At 39.0% G+C, this 18,044-nt stretch overlaps 1 protein-coding gene across 18 annotated transcripts in view; it reads right to left on the minus strand.

The window, feature by feature from the left end:
- Nucleotides 1–12,395, minus strand: part of CLOCK (clock circadian regulator) — a 141,175-nt gene extending 128,780 nt beyond the window's left edge. For 5 of the 18 annotated variants that reach the window (XR_008912874.1, XM_056802635.1, XM_056802629.1 and 2 more), the window contains exons 1-2: nt 11,682–11,796; nt 1,475–1,592 (exon numbers count right to left, since the gene is read on the minus strand). The gene's annotated coding sequence lies outside the window, so the exon portion shown is untranslated. Of the gene's footprint in view, nt 1–1,474; nt 7,378–11,681; nt 12,073–12,260 lie in introns of those variants that run through there. The other 13 variants (XM_056802631.1, XM_056802637.1, XM_016423244.2 and 10 more) reach the window with 9 other exon arrangements.
- Nucleotides 12,396–18,044: the final 5,649 nt, after the last annotated feature.

Consider the following 18,044-nt stretch of genomic DNA (forward strand, 5'->3'; position numbering starts at 1 on the left):
ATATGACCAAGATATAAAAGACCACATCATAAACAAATTACAGGAAGTTGGCAGAATGACCTGTTGGATCTGTGAATAGGAAAGAGTTCATGACCAATAAACAGAGAGAACTACAGAAGATCAAATGTACAATTTTGATTACATGTAACTAAAATGTTTTTAGCACAAATGAATAGGATGGAGTTAAAGTTAGAAGGGAAACAATTAACTAGGAAAAATCTTTACAGCAAGTTTGTCAGACAAAGGTCACCTTTCCAAGATATATAAGAACCTGATTAGACTTTACAATAATGAAAGTCATTCCCAAAATGATAAATAATCAGAGAATGTGAACAGTAAAGCTTTCAAAAGCCATACTGGAAATGCTTTAAATCACTAGAGAAAGGACTGCAAATTAAAACAAGTTGGAGAGATCCATTTCATATCCATTAGAATGGCAAAGATGACAAAAAAGTAATATAACAAGTGTTGTGGAGGCTTCAGGAAAACATCACTATTGGTGGAGCTATAAATTGGTATCTGAAAAACAAAAATGGAACTATGTCCTAAGAGTCACTATACTTTGCATACACTTTAACTCAAATCTGACTATTAGGCCCATGCTTCAAAGAGATTGAAGAAAGAAGAAAAGGAACCATGGGTACAAAAAGATTTATAACAATAATTTTTGTAGTAGCAAAACCCTAAAGGGTTCACACCTACTGGGAAATGGCAGACAAATTATGTTATATTTAAAAGTGGAATATTATCGTGCCATAAGAAAAAAAACAAAGTGGATAAGTTTCAGAAAAAACCTGACAAGACAAGTTCTGATCTACATATGTGAACATAACCATTCTATTTGATGTTAAAGTTCAGAATTTAAAAATCATAACAAAACTTGTCACCCTACAGTAATTTGTCACCCTATTTAGAATATCTTTGCTCTCTGAAGTCAAGAACTTTTTATTGTTGTTGTTCAGTCATTTTCAGCCCAGTCTCACTTTGTGACCCCATTTGAAGTTTTCATAGCAAAGATACTGGAATGGCTTAGCTGTTTTCTTTTCCAACTTATTTTAAAGTTAAGGAAACTGAGGTAAACAGTTAAGTGACTTGCCCAAAGTCACAAAGCTAGTCAGTGTCCAAGGCCAAACGAACTTGTAAAGATGTCTAACACTTCATCCACTGTGTGCCACCTAGCTTTAGTTTTTGTATCCCCAGAGTATGGCACATAAGTAAGCCTTAAAATACGATCATTCACTGAGTCTCAATCTACTACTGTCCTAATGGAATCTGAAAAAAACAGGGTAATAATTTTCACCAACACTGAATCAAAACCATTTATGACTTTCTTCAGTTTAGAGACTTAAGAGGATATCCTCACTATTTCAGAGATACCTAGTTTCAAGAGCCCTTCAAAGGAATACATAAGTATTTGTTTCTAAATACTTCAAATTTCTGATTTCTTCCCAAAGTTTTCCCTTTTTATACATACTTTTAGTTCTTCTATTAACACCACTGAGTAAGATTCATTTAGGTATTAATATGTCCTTGGCTCCTCTTGAACATTTTCTAATCGCTGGCAGATGCAGAAGGAATCCTAGTAAAGGCACCTATAATTTAAAACAAAGAGCCTTGAATCATTATATCTGTAGAACTAGCTGTCATTTTTTTCCAAAATTTTCATTTAGTTACTAGTTTAGCCACTAGGTAACAACCTATTAGATTCCTTTATGAAGTACACTGAGGAGTATAGGGTAAGCTGGCCACTTCTATTACAATGGCTATGCCAGCACAGTACAAGCTCTGGCAGGTCTTATTAAGCTGGCAAACTCTTTACAACTAATCAGAGAGTCATCATGGACTGGCTGTAGGATGATGAATTTTTTGGCTACAGAAACTCTCAAAGGAGTAGTAACAGAGAGATTGTAATCTCTGTAGATGGAATGTGGAACCTTGAAGTAAGCATATTTAAATATAGTCACCTTACACTAAATTTTTTTCTCTAGTCAGAACTGGATAGAGGATTCTACAAAGAGTACATGAATTTCATAGACTTGAAGCCTTTATCATAGAAGCCAAGTTCTCCTGGAAATCTTCAGTAACCTTACAAAAGAGCATGCTAATAACTTCTCTGCTTTTCTGTCCTACAAGCTAGTCTCCTATCAACAGCTCTTTAGGACATACACACACACAAACTATCCAAGAAAAAATCAACTATTGACACAGCCTTTAGTAACTTACTTTGCTATTCATTCATTTATTTTACTTTTATGTATTTCATGTTGTAAATTTTAGAATTAAGAAAGTTAACATCATCCAAGTAACAAATTTACAAAGCAAAGATAAAATGTAAATAAGACCAGAAAGTAAATGAAAAGAGAATAGAACACTCACTATAGCAGGCTACATGACATAGATTTATTTCCCATATTCATAAGAAACTAACATAACCTTCAAAACAAACATTTTTACCTACATTTCTGATAGCTTTTATTTGCTAAAGTCTTTTGGTCCTAACATGTTCCAATGAACAATGTCTCTTCTACTTTATCTTAATTCTTCCTAAGAGAACTTTGTGAATAGTGTGAATAGTGAATAGTGAAAGTTTAAAAATGAATTCCAATATTTTAATTTCTTGTGTAAATATTTGTTAATTTTTTATTTTATTTTAAAAAGATTATTTTTAAAAAGATCTCTTATGCCTATACTACTACAACTAAAGACAATTTTGCAATATAAATGAAAAGAAGTATTAAATTTAATATTTTTGAAAGAACATTCTAAATTGCATGGCCAATCACTTAAGTTCTGCCAATTCTACCTTTACAAATCTCTCACATTTAACTTCCACATTTCTATTCTCACTGCCACCACCCTAGTATAAGATCTTTTTACCATCCTTCTAGATTACTGCAAATACCTAAAAGACCTTTCTACCTCCATTCCCTCCCTAATCTCTCAACTCCATCCTACAAATTTCAACCAAATTAATGCTTCTTATGCACAATAATAAACCAATAATTGACACTGTGATAGTTATAAAGTTTACAAAGCACTTTACATATATGATCTCATTTGCTCACCACAACAATCCCATAAGAAGAGCTACAGATATTATTCCCATTTTACAGACTCATACTGCATGGCCACATAGTTACTCAGTGTCTGTGACAAGATTTGAAATGAGATATTCCTGACTCCAATTCCAACACTTTACCCACAATGCTATGTTGCTTCAATAACGTCATTTCACTGTACTACTCAAAAATAACTAGTCCCTCTTACTGGATTAAAGTTCCAATTCCTTTTCCTGGCAATCAAGATCTCCCTAAAAATACTATACCACCCAACCTTTTCAGTATTACAGTATTCCCCTTTTCTGGCCTCTAATGAAACAAACTAGCCTCTGATCTCTACATCATCCCTAATGTTCCCACTTGTCTCTATTTGTCTTCTATCTTAGTCCTGACCTGTTGAATTCTGTTACATACTTTATAACAAATGGCAGGTCATCATGAGACTTTTTCTAATCCCCAAAGGAAATTGGGCCATCTTCACCCACTTACATTGACAGGGTTTACATATATCTCTCTAAAATGTTGTAGTTGTTCTCTATCATCTTCCACCTCTCATAAATTTTATGCTTCACAAGAACAAGTCTTTTTTTTTTTGCCCTAAACTCTCTCTTCACACAGTAGGTGCTAGATAAAAATGGTACATTTAATTGAATCTTGGAAATGATCTAGCAATTTCAAAAACTAAACCACAACTAAAAGCAAGTCCATTTGGAATACTGTCCCTCTTTTTTTTTTTTTAATAAAGAAGCTGTAAATAAAATATTTGCAACTCAGAGAACAAGTAAATCCTATACAGTCTTCAAAGAGAAACTAACACAGGGAAAGCAGGATATATTGATCTTGAAAGTAAAAGGTTGCCCAAGTGAAGCTCTGATTCAGATGCAAAAATATTAATTAGTAATAATGAACCATAAGATGACTAAGCCCTTACGGAAGCAGAGTTTCTTAACTCTGTGGAGTTGCAAGCAAAACTTGTATATAAAGAAAACTTATTCAAAAGCAGAATAACTCAAAATTATTGTTAATCTGATAAATATAAATACAAAGGGATTTTTTAAAAGTGAGTAGGAAGCCTCCCAGAAGCTATATTTTAAAAAAAGGTGGGGCAAGAGAAATCCCTAAAGAATATAGGCCAAATTACTATTAAAACGGAAACCCAAAAGATTTTCTTTTTTCTGACAGCTTCCAGTGTCAGAATGCTCTCCTTTGACTTCACCCAGTGAGTCCCTTAAAGTTCAAATTAAAATTTCATCTTTTAAAGGAAGCCCTTCCCAATCCCTCTTCATTATAGTTCCTTCCTTCTGTTAATTATTTCCTATTTATTCTGCATATCCCTTGTTTTGCTTGTATATGGTTCTCCCCCATCCCCTCTATAACTTCTTGAGAGCAAGGACTGTTTTTTGGCCTTCCTTTATCCCCCCCAGAGCCTAGCACAGTGACTGACACATAGAAGACACTTAATATTTATTAACTATGTAAATTGATCATTTAAAAATAAATTATAGTTACATGTTTCAATTAATAATAAAAAAGGAAATCTTTAAAATAGTTTAAAATTATAGCCTTCCTCCCCAACTTAAAACTATATTGGAGGGCATTTTTTGTCAGGTTAAAATTACAAAGTAATATTTGAACTAAGTCCTTATCAAAAGAAATAGCTCTATAAAAGTGACTATTTTAATCCTGGATAATCATTCCCTCAAGTACTGCCTGAACTTTAATGCCACTTGCCCATGCTGTCCAGTAAATGTTCAAGAAAGGTAGACTAACTGTAACATTAATCTAAACAGGGTATAATTTAAAAGGTAAACAGCTGCTACCACCAGCCTGCCTCTGCTCTTCTCAGAACTATATGAGCAAAGCATATTTTTAATGGGAAAACATAAAAATAATTTTATCTGGATGTCAATTTAAAAGTTGATTTTTATTTGGAATCCTTTTTCAAACTATTAATTTAATTTGATTTATAAACTATCATATTTACTTATTTTAAGGTGGCAAAGACCTCTGATACAAATGAAAAATTGACTGTTCATGTGAATGAACACAGCTAGCTAATCTTTATGTGCTAAAGAACAGGAATTGATACTTATTTCCATTTCTATTATTTTTAAAAGAATTAGCAAAATGACCAATTAAATGACAGATGTCTGAAAAAAAAACCTGCTGCATATCTTTAAAAAATTAAATGATGTGTAATAAAATAGAAACCAATTATGTCTAATGCAATAAAATATGAATCACATTCCAAATACTATAAAATACCCAACCCTTTGAATCAAAGTAATATTCATATAAAACACATTCATTGTATAAACTACTTTTCCCTTAAGCTTAAATCAATTAAATATGGATATTGTAACACACCTATATTTCAATGATGCTCATCAACAAGAAATTTTCAAGTCAGAATCACTTAATTGCTACTATAAGGATGCTAAGGCTATTCTCACAGGGTGAATTCTGGCAGCTTAATCTTTTAAAAATCTGCAAAATTAGGAAATAAGGATTCTTAAATTACTTTGTTCACCTCAGGTGAACTATACCTAATAGTAGCCATAAAAGGGTTAATTAACAAGTTGGTTATAAAGTACTTTGGGGTGTATGGGGTGCTCAGGGAGGAGTAATATCTTTGGTATGGAGGGCTTGTCGTGCCCTCCTAGGTCAGCTTTCCAGCCTCTGATCCTCACCTGACACCCAGCTCTCACTTGTGGCTCCCAGTAGCTGCTAGCATGTGGCAGTGGCCACACCCCGGGCAATGGCTTCGACAGGCCAGCTAAACCTTGTGAGGGTAGCCATCGGGTCGTTGACCCCTGGTGAACCAGGGCTTTGCTCACCCAGCATGTAAAGACTGTTTCGGCAGAATAGGCAGAAGAAACCAACAAGAAGGTTCAACGGCTGAGATGGCGATGCAGCAAGGCACTGTGGAGTGCTTAGGGCGTGTTGGAGCACAAAAGACAACACGGCCATCTAATGCAGCCAAGGAAGTCTCCAGGTGTAACAACTTTTTGTGCCGCTGGACCCAGGCTTCCAGCGCTGAGAGAGTGGGACTGTCTCTGTGCATCGACTTTTCCACTTACATCTTCACACACAAGTGTCTTTGTGCACAAAGACAATCATCATCCTCGGTTACCGAGAGACTACTACTATAAAGTACTTTGCAAAAGTAAAGTGCTTTGTAACATTTTAATCACTTCAATTTAATAAATTTTAAAAAACCCTACCTTTTGGTATTTATAAATTCCTCCTCTCTAGAAAAATGCTAGATATTGCTGGTATAAATGGTATAAATGATATGAGTGACTTTTAAAATAGCATTTCAAAGCTTTCAAATGAACTATTATTTTGCTTTTAGGAAAACAACAATAACCCAGTAATATATGTCTCTTTGTTTTCCCCAAGACAGAGAGACTTTAAGAATAAATGAAAATCATGCATAAGATTAGCAAATAAAACAAATGGGGATGTTTATGATAAGGAAAAGAAGATTCAAGGAATACATGATAACAATCTTCAAGTTTTTGTTGTTGTTGTTGTTGCTTTTAAACCCTTACCTTCCTTTTTGGAGTCAATACTGTGTATTGACTCGAGGGCAGAAGAGTGGTAAGGGCTAGGCAATGGGGGTCAAGTGACTTGCCCAGGGTCACACACCTAGGAAGTATCTGAGGCCAGATTTGAACCCAGGACCTCCCGTCTCTAGGCCTGTCTCTCAATCCACTGAGCCACCCAGCTGCCCCCTCTTCAAGTATTTTAAAAGCTGTCAATGGGAAGAATTAAATTTGTTCTCTAGATCTAGAGGGAAAATTTGGGAAGAATGGGTGGTAATTGAAGAACCCTGCTTCTACTGAGCGTAAAGGAAAACTTCCTAATGATTAGAACTGACAAAAAGTGAAATTCTTCAGAAGTAGTGGTATTTACCAGTGGAGGTTGGATAATCATTTATAGATGCTATAGATGAAATTCCTATTAAGTATTAAGGAATAGATAATCTCTGAAGTCTGTTCTAATTCTGAAATTCTGATTCTAAGAAACTATACTGCTTCTAATTTTATTTTACAATTAGCTTTTTTAAAAAGATTATTAAAAAGTTGACTGGCAAGTACATTTAGGGAGGAATAACAGATGAAATAAGAAATTTTAATTTGAAATCAGTTTGAGGGGGCAGCTGGGTAGCTCAGTGGATGGCGAGCCAGGCCTCAAGGAAGGAGGTACTGGGTTCAAATTTGACCACAGACACTTCGTAGCTGTGTGACCCTGGGCAAGTCACTTAACCCCATTGCCTAGCCCTTACTGCTCTTCTGCCTTAGAAACCAATACATAGTATTGGTTTCTAAGACAGAAGGTAAGGGTTTTAAAAAAAGAAATCGGTTAATGATACAGAATGTTTATTTCCCAACTTAGAATGTTTAACAACACTAAAAAATTGCATATTCTAATGATTATCAGATAAAAGATCATATACTTTTCTAATAGTAAAGAAGGGAAAATAAAAGATATACTGAAACCACTGTTTCAAACAAGTGATATCAAATTGCTTATTCAAAAATTCATGGAGTCAAAGTTTATTCTCTTTTTCATTTTCATGATATGTACATGTTTCTTCAACAAGAAATCATTCTTGCCCCCATGTGTCCAATTCAGTAGGTGGGTAAATACTGTCCCAATGACAAAGTAAAGAGAAAGAACACAAAATCTTTGACCATACTATACTACTGCTACTGCCAGATCCCAAGAAGCAAAGAGAAAGAGGAAAAGAATTTTGCTTCCCATATGTCAATAATTTGCTGCATCTGTAATCTCCTCAATGTGGGTATTCCCTCCAATGATGCAGAGTGCAACCAAAATGTGGCTTTTTTTTTAAACCCTTACCTTCCACCTTAGAATCAATACTGTGTATGGTTCTAAGGTAGAAGAGGAGAAAGGGCTAGGCCATGGGGGTGAAGTGACTTGCCCTGGATTACACAGCTAGGAGCAGTCTGAGACCATATCTGAACCTAAGACTCCTGTCTCTGAGCCTCTGAGCCACTCTTCACATGACCTCTTCTCTAGTCAGACATCTCTCTGATGATATCCTTTACAATCATCTCTTAGGCAATATTTGGTTGGCAGTATGTTGCAGCCTACTCATACCCAGCATTATCCCTCTTCATTGCCCTTTTTGTGACCCTCAACTTCAGTTCTTCAGAGACTGTGGTATTCTATGAGTTGAATTCATATAGCATCACCAGAAGAATCCTCTTTTAAAATATACATATATATGTGTATTGTAAACATAGTCATACAACTCTCCTGAATTTCTCAAACCAATAGCCATTAGAGTAGTCTCCTGCCATATATTTCATAGATGCTTAGCATCTAGCAGTAAGTGATAATTATTTAGCTCCTTTTACCTATGTACATCAAGAATGTAATAACTTATTGAAAAATCAATTGATTTTTTTCTGTGCCTGAGAAGTTCATTGTGTCTGTGTATATAACAGAAGGATTAGAAGGAATGAGAGAAAATCTAACAACTGAAAGATACTGACAGTGACATAATAGCTTGGCAAAAATTATTCAGGTGAACTGTTTGCCTGGTAGTCACTAAGCCTGGAGATGTCTTATACTACTGTGATACTGGACAAACATATGCTAAGTCAAAGGGCATCTCCACCCTTCCTTCTACTTTCTATTAGCCATTAGTTCACAATCAACTAGTGTTTTTACTTGAGATGAGGGTCTGGTCTCAAGTTCATTTCAGAGAACTGTCCAGGGCTTAACATGGATCTAGTGGGCACAAATTTGCTAAGAGTGTATAGAAATAGACAACTTAGCCCAAGGACTGTACAAATTGAAACATACTGAAGTCTAGATCCTCTGAAAACAAGTATATTTAACATCCACAGCCCATACAATTATAAGCCTATCTACAGCAACACAAATTTGCTCCCAAACTAACTGGCTTTCAAATTTAAAGAAACTGGTATTTCTAAGACTTATAGTTACATTTGAAAATCACTCTTTCTTCTCTGGGTAACAATACATATTAGCAACGGTAGGAAAGGTAAGAAGGTCACTGGTGGGGAGGAGGACTAGTTATGCTACTTTCAGTGGTGTTCAAGATTGAACAGACCCCTAATATGAAGAAAATGGAAATATATACCTATCTTCCAGAACCAAAGAATTAAGTTATATATAAGCCAGGATCAAACTTAAAAATCATGTGTCCTTTAATACAATATTAGTCTTACAAAGAAAAGTAAGACTCATATGTTACTTTTTTTAGTTTCAATAATAGAATAGCAACATATTTTTTCCCATTTTTGTCCCCATATTTTTGTCCCACTCCTTGATGAAGTAATTTCAATTTCAATTGGATATAACTTATTAGCCACTAGAGGGAGTTTAAAATTTTTTTAAATATATTTTCATATTTTTTAGTCCTCTTTTTAATCCACATATGCTTTCTTGAATTAAGGTTAGGAAAACAGTAATTTAAACAAATATAATGTGGGATATGTGTAAAATTTTACAATGACTTTCACCAGGACACTATTGTAACCAATTATTTTAATAGATTTATTTACAATAGAACTCTATTTCCTAATATGAATTTCATATACAGTACTCAACGAGATCCTTAAATTCCATAACCTGAAATGCAGACTACCTAGGCAAATTAAAACCAATATGAAATTCACTTATTGAAGTATTCATTTTTCATAAATGGGGCTGACAGGAAAATTTTCAGTAGAAAAATCAGGAAAGAGTAGTTATTATTGAAGTAATGAGATGAAGCTTAATTCTAAAAATATAAACATGCTAGCCACTATATCAAACTCAAAAGAGCATCATGCTATTTTCTAACGAAGCAAAAGAAGTGAAATATAGAAATACATATTAATCTATATTCCTTTGAAGTTTAAGATCTCTGTTCATGATCAAAATTAAGATACACAAATCAGAGTATTCCAGTGGTTTGTTTTCTTGAACTAAAAAAATAAGTTATTTCAAAAAGGCCATTGAATACATTAGTGTGCAAAGAAATATAGAAGTTCTAATTTCAATTTCACGTTACTTTATTCATGCTTGACTTTAGAAACATCTTTTTTTTCTAGTCAAGTGCCATAATATTTGTATCTAGATTTTTTTTCTTCCCTAACAAGTTTTAAAGCAACATCTGATCAGAGATATCTCAAAGGGCATATTTCAGGAAAAGAAATGCACTTTCTAAAATGCATCCTTTGGAATAGGATGTTTCCATGTTAATTTTTAAAGAAATATAACAAATACATTCAATGTGATGAATGTTTCCTTCTATTCTTTTCCTACCCTTCCATCTTCCCTATCCCTCCCTCCAAAAAAAAACCCTCCTAGATAATAAAATGCTATCTTGAAAGGACCCAATTTACTCTAATTTTAGGGATTCTAAAAATAAGGCAATAATATGTAGCTGGACAAGTTTCTTTTTTTTTTCACCCTCAGTTTTCAGAGGTGTCTGTTTAGATAGATACATAGATATATACATATCTGATATACACACTGGCACCCACATGTACATGTGTAGGCACACACTGTGCATTCTTCAAAGCAAGCAGGTACAGATGTCCACATGCATATAAATACGTTCCCACACACTGCAGGTACACAACAAACACCCGAATGTATACATACACACACATATTCAGGCATACACATATACACTTACTGGCCCACAGGCAGGCGGGCACAGCCTGAAAGTTTTCCTGATACCTATTGGTCCCATTGCAGGAAATAACCTATTGACATCCCTCATATACCAAGTCACAGGCCGCTTCATCTACTCTGATTCTGCTGCCATAAACAAGGCACTTCCACAAGCAGAAAAACTCCTCCTTAAAAATAGGAAATCAAAGGTTTTGCTCTTCGGACGACTCCCCTCCAACCCCCCTGGAGGGGAAGGCAGGGGAGAGGAGGGGTAATGCCAGAGGGGACGACAGGGGCAGCTGTCCGAGGTCAAAAAGGGAAAGGGGCGACTTGCCACCTTTACTCTCTTTCAGCTCGGAGGTGGAAAGGATCACAGAAGAAAAACCACATGTCTGGGGTGAGTCCCCAGCCGCCGGCAGAGCTCCGAACTCCGCCTGAGGCGGCTCGGGCTGGCCCGGCCTGGCGCGCTCCCCCGGCCAGCCGGATACGGCTGCGGCGGGGGCGGCGGCGCTGCTCCGCAGCCCCGTGCCGCCCGGTGCCGGGTCTCCCGGGAGGCCAGCGGGCACTGGGGGTGGAGGGATGCTCGCTGGGCCGCTCGAGTGAGCGGCGGCGAGAGGGCGGGGGTGACCAGAGTCCTGGGCTCCTCGGACGCCCAATCGGGCTGCGCTCCAAACGTGCCTGAGTAGTGACAGAAATAAAGTGGGTCACAAGGCCTAGCGGGTCCCAGAGGAAACACCCTCGGTCCCTCAGCTCTCCGCTCCGCCCCCAGCCTCCGCCCCCCGGCCCGCCAGGTAGCCCGAGTTCGCCCCGGGGGGGGAGGGGGTCCCCTCCGCGGGTGGGCCCCCGAGCCAACTCCTGGAAAGAGACGCGCGCCCTCCCGGCTGTCAAACTTTGAGGTGCGCCCCCGCCTCTGCGCCGACCGGCCCCCCTGCCCTCTCAAGCGCCCTCAGCCCTCACCGTGCGAATGGCTGGCGGCTCCGGCGGCTTCTTCCTTCTCCCCCCACCCCCCACCCCGCCGTGTGGTTGCGGTGACACAGAGCTGCAGCCTCTTCCAAGTAGCCCCCGATACACCGTACGCTTCCACAGCCAGCAGCAGCAGCACCACAGGCCTTCGAGTAGCGCCAGCCGTCACTGCCGCCGCGGTTGCTGCTGCTGTTGCGGCGGCGGCTACTGCTGCTACTACTACTGCTGCCGCTGCTACTGCCGCTGCTACTGCTACTGCTACTGCTACTGCTACTGCTACTGCTACTGCTACAGCTACAGCCGCCACCGCGGCTACCCCACTCCTCTTTCTCCCGGCCCTCCTCTTTCCTTCTCCTCCCCTCCCTTCCCCTCCCTTCCCCTCCCCTCATCCGCCGGCACCGCTAGAACGCATGCGCCGCTAACTCTAGCCTACGGGCAACCTATGGGCCCTGGGCGCAGCAGCCCAAGCTGTGCTTGCCCGCAGCGCGCACGCGTTGAGGGCCAAGGGTTTTTTTTTTCTTCTAATTTTTTTTAATCGGCAAACCGCAAGTCAAATCTGAGATTGAGTCTCACCCCACGCATGCGCAGACTGCCCTTCTCGCCGGCAGGGGAGGCCCAGGCTGCCCTCGCCCCATTCTCTCAGCCATGCCTCCAAAGCTCCCTGAGCCTTTTGGTGCGCATGCGGATTCTTGGATGAGGGCCCTCCGGTTTGCCCGGCTTTCACGCCTGCGCGGGCTCTAGCGGATTCCCTCCTCCTCTTGTATTCCCCCCGCCCCACCCCACCCCCGCTCCTTTCCCTGGCTCTGGCTACGTCCCTATTCTCCTAGTCCGGTGGGGCACGGAGGAAGCTGGGGTTTTCCCAGAGGTCTCGTCCCTACCTTCCTTCGCAGCATTTGGCAGAAATGGATCCCGTTACTGGAAAGCCGAGAGGTGGGGTTGGGGCGATTTTCTCAAGGACAGAGGTCCAGCCTCTTAAAAGTCTTGAACTGAAGGAAGACAGAGAGGGAAACCCGCTGCCGTCGCCGAGCCCCAGCGGTCCCCACCCCACGCTCTGCTCTCTCCGAGGCCGTGAGGGCAGCCGCAAAGAAGGAATACCTAGTGCGTGTGGGCGAAACTAAGGACAACTGCTTGTCCTCCTCCCCTTCCTCAAGATCTTGTAGGTCCTGAGGCCAAGTGCTGCTGGTCTAAGACCACTGGTTTGATTCCTGGAGGGAGTGAGGAGGTAGAGTTGCGGCTCCGACATCCATGACCCTAGGCAGTAACTGTCAAAACTGATGCCCCATTAAAAAATAAAAGGTGAATGGTTCCCAAGCTGTAGCTGCTGGAAGCGTGCAGTAAATGACCTACTTGGTGTTTAAGGAATACTGGGTCCATCTTGCAAAGCAGGTTGCAGTTTTGGAGATAGGCACGTTCAATTCTTATGCTTATGTTTTTATGTCTGAAGGAATATACCTGGAATTGAAATCAGTTTATTTTGTTTTTTAAATGTTTGTATTCTGGATATGGCAATGAAAAAAAATTATTTCCTTTCAGTAAATTTTACTGAGAATTCTTTCCCCATATTCAAGGGAAGATGCTGATTCAGATCTATGATCCACACAACCTAGGATTCTGTCGATGGTGGAGGTGCTTAGAAATACTTGGTAAGACAACATGATAGTCTAATGTTTTTTCATTTGTCCCGTCTTTCATTCACTGAGACCTGGCTCCCTCCGCAAAACTCTGCTTCCCTGGACATTCTTTCCAACTCTAGTGGGGAGTTGGACTGTTTACTGCTCTCCGAAGCTACTTTCAGACTTTCCCTCTTTCCCAGTCCCTGAGTAATCTCTTCCCCTTTGAGGTTTATTCAAGCTGTAATTATCATCAAATCAAAATCCTGGTAGCTGTTTCCTACAGACTAATATCCTTTCTTTCCTCTGAATCCATGGACACATTCTTCTCACTGTCTTCTGCCCTCATATTAAAAGGCTTTAATATACAGGTATCCCTTCCACATAACGACTTTCTCCATCGGGGTTTTGTCGGCATAAGAAATTAAATAGGAATTTTTTTGGGGGGGTGAGTTTTTTCAGAAGCTCAGATGAAGACCATTATCTTCCACTTTCTCAATTTACTCATTTCCCACGGTTCAATCCCACCTCAACAATAGAATGATAGTCATATCCTTGATCTTGCTATCACCTATGTCTACTTTGATGTTCATGAACTTTGAAACTATTTTATCCCATCACAATCTATTATTAATTCCCTTTTCTCTTTGCCTTTCCTCCCTCAACCCTGTTCATCTTTACTATGGCCTCCAGTCATTCCACTCCTCTGGTCTTTCCCCAGCTATTATATATTATATTATATATTATATATATATATTATAAATTGGCAACATTATCCTTCCTTCTCCATCTTGAACCCTAAAGGAACCAGGTCAACTCTAGGGTTCTCTTATCTTGCATGCCTTGTTCTTTATCCTAGAGCTGATCTTGTCCTGCTGTCAGAGGCTGTTTTAAGGATTCTAATACTATCACTCAGTTCAGATTTGGTATTGGCACTAAATAAGGCACTTTCAAGACACTTATCAACAGATAACAAAAGGCAGTTTACTTTGCCTTAATTTAGCAAAGGAGGCATGTAAACAAGGATACTTAGCTTTTCTGGCCATAGTCTGTCTTGTTTCAAAATGTATTTAGTCATCAGATCCTGGGATTTTCAGAAATCCACAAAGCGTCGACTTCTCATGGCTGAGATTTCTTATGCCTTTAGGAGATCAGGAAGCTTGTCTGGGAAAATGGAAGTCAATCAGGCTTAGAGACTGATTTGTCTCCTTTTGCTGAAAAGATGCTCCTTTAGAATTGGGGTGGGGGAGGAGCCTGAGCTTCCCTCTGTTATTGGAGGTGAGGTGGAAGGGGAAGGGGGGGGGGGACTGAATCAGGTAAATGCTGGAAAACATTACTCTTCTCACACTTGCCAAGCCCTAGTCTTGGATTACTCCAAACATCCATTACTATTGATTCTATTAACAAACATGCTTCTCATCAAAGCTGGAGAAAATATCTGAACTGTGTATACTACAAATTTCTATTACATAAACTTAACTGAGTTTTTGCTTCAGGAAGGCCTTTTAGACCACCCTCCTCCCCCCCAGTCTAGTCACCATCCCACTTAGCACAAAATCTTTTCCATACCTTTTTCATCCTTCCTCAAGCCACTTATGGCTCTCCCTCCTTCCATCTTTTCAACGGAGATCCCAGCTTCAAATTTCATTTTTAAAAAATAGAGATTATTCCCTGAGAGTTCCCTTTTCATCATCTCAAATCACTCAGGTACTTTCTGAGTCAGCTTCTCATTTGATCTCTACAAAAACTCAGTAGAATCCAGGTGGGTTCTTTTGTTGTTACCCATTTTACAGATGAGGAAACTAAGAGAGAATGTAAGTGAGCAGTCTAGAATCATATGCCCATTAAATGTTTGAGGAAGACTGAATACTGGTCCCACCAAGGTGAGATCCAGCACTTACTATATACTATGTCTACTGCTTCTGTTCCTGGTTCTGTCCTCTGGAACCCATCCCTCTTCCTGGGACAGCCCTAAAAATACTTGAAAATTATTTTGATGCCCTCTCCCTGGTTTCTTCTATTCTAAGCTAAATCAGTCTAGTTCCTTCAAATGATTACCCTTGAGGGTTTTTTTTTTTTAATTTCCAATATGGTACCTTGTTCAGTACCTTAATAAGTATTTGTTGAATATTTTAAAAGTGTCCAAATCATTAATAAGATGCAAATTAAAACAACTCAGATTTCACCTCACAACTAGCAAACTGGCAAAGATGTTAACAGACAGAAATAGCCAATGCTATAGGAGAAGAAAGGAACACTCATACACTGTTAGTGGAACTGTTGCTAATTAGTTCATGCATTTGGAAACAATTTTGAACTATTCAAGAAAAGCCACTAAACTGTTTATATTGTTTAATCTAGCAATCCTACTACTACCTACCCCCCCCAAAAAAAAGGGAAAAGGAAAAAAGTCCTTTCAAACACTGATTGACACTTTTTGTGTTAGCAAAAACAAAAAAATGTATAGAAAGTGGGTGACCAACTGTGGGAGAATAGCTAAACAAACTGTGATATATGAATAGTATTATACTATATGGAATGAAGAATGGGAAAAATCCAAAGAACTATGGAAAGACTAATATGAAGTGATACAAAGCAAAGAAATTAGAACCTAAAAGATAATAAATATGATGAGTACTTGCAAATAAAAACAACTCTGGCAACTTAACTCAGATAAAATGAAATGACCAACTGGAGTCCCAAAGAACATATAGCAAAACTTATCTCACTTCCCTCTGTATTGGGAATGGAATGGGGTAAAATGGAGGGAATACAGTTTCAGAAGTTACATACAATGCCAGATGAAGCCATTTTGCATGAAGTTGGTTATAATCAGCAATCTTGGTTATTAAGAGGAAGGCTGGGCACACCAGAAAATGATACTAGTAGAAGAATAAAAGGATTAGCAAAATTTTAAAATTATTCCCTTAAATGGTGTTCCCCTTATCATAGTTTCCCTACATCCTCTTATTTACTTTACCTTTCTTTCTCAAACACCTGAATTTCTAGTTGTTCCATATATCCATCACTTCATTTAATCCATTAGCCCCCTTTTTCCTCCACTTAACTTGTTCTGACCATTTGGAGGACATAGGGTATTCAGGGAAGACTAGTACCTCATTTGAGAGGGCTTGTGAAACTTTTCAGGGCTGCTTTTACCCCCTTGAGTGTCACTTGCCACCAGACTCTCACCTGTGGCTCTAAAAAGCTGTAGCATGAACAGTGGCCACACCTGAATAAAATATTTCCTCAGGCTGGCTAACCTAGGTTTAAGGTACCCAACAGATCTGGCTATCTACCCCAGACATGTGAAGACTTCCCCTGGCAGAGGGGTCGGATGAGAACATTTTGTCCCAACAGCCAGGAAGATGGCAGAATCAAGCAATATAGAGCACATAGAGCTTGGTTAGACATGGAAGACACCAAAGTCATCCACTGCATCCTGAGCCATCACCAGGCATCTTGACTTTTTTCTTACCATTAAACTTTTATTACACTAGAAGAGAGTAAGTATCACTCTGGTTCACTTAAATTCAATTTATGTGTGATTCAAAAGATTGCTATGGTGGTGTTTTGGTCCTCTTTGAGTACAAAGGGCAACAACCTGCCAATCAGTTTTGCCCAGTCAGATTTCAGTGGTCAGCCACTTTAGTGCTAACCTCCAATAATGCCCTCTTCTTTTTTTCTTTCCTTCCTTTATGTTTCTCAGATCTCAACTCTTAGATCTAACCATCCCACTTTTTTTCAGTTCTTTTCCTAGGCTGGATAGGGTTGTGAAAAATCACAGAAACTTTGCAGATGTAGCTATCTACATCTATTTCTTCCTTTCTTAGAGCAGTCCTATCAATTTTTATCTGATCCTCAAGATTCCCTTAATCAATTAATTTATTAAGGGCCTATGTGCCAGATACTTTGAGAAAACATTCTAATTTCTGGCCTTATTGTAATATTTAAAGTCATTTGGTGAGGGCAGCTGGGTGGCTCAATGGATTGAGAGCCAGGCCCAGAGATGGGAGGTCCTGGTTTCAAATCTGGCCTTAGACACTTCCTAGCTGTGTGACCCTGGGCAAGTCACTTGACCCCCATTGCCTAGCCCTTACCACTCTTCTGCCTTAGAACCAATACACAGTATTGATTCTAAGAAGGAAGGTAGGGATTTAAAAATAATAATAATAATAAAGTCATTCGGTGTCAATTGCACCCCCCATCCCCAAGCATTTCACTCCTTATCTACTTCAAAGTCTCTTCAAACAAACTCTTAGTTTCCTTTTAGGCTTTAATGAGATTTCCTTTCTACTTTCCAAAGCTAATCTCCTGAATCTTATGCCCTTCTACCTTTTCTGGAACTTTAATTCATCTAATTTTCCTCTTTTTCCTGCATCCTTTCCTCCTCCCCTGGTTCATTTTCTACCTTAAAATGTGTATGGGCCTACCCATGTTTTGGGGGACAAAATACTCTTCACTTGGATCATGTTACTTTCTTTTCACTGTCGAACTTCTCAAACAACCACTATTCCACTTTTTACCTCCTATTCACTCCTTAAATTCTTATAATCTTGTTCCTTATCTTAACCACTCAACAGAAACTACATTATTAAAAGTCACCATGGAGCCTTCATTTTCTTTTATCTCCCTGGAACCCTCAACACAATGGAGCACCTCTTTCTTCAATCAATCATCAAATTAATTTTTCTTAAGTACACTATTGAGTACCTAAGTTCAAAGAATTCAATAAGGTACTATACGT

This window comes from Monodelphis domestica, chromosome 6 (genome assembly GCF_027887165.1).
Source record: "Monodelphis domestica isolate mMonDom1 chromosome 6, mMonDom1.pri, whole genome shotgun sequence".
NCBI classification, from domain to species: domain Eukaryota; kingdom Metazoa; phylum Chordata; class Mammalia; order Didelphimorphia; family Didelphidae; genus Monodelphis; species Monodelphis domestica.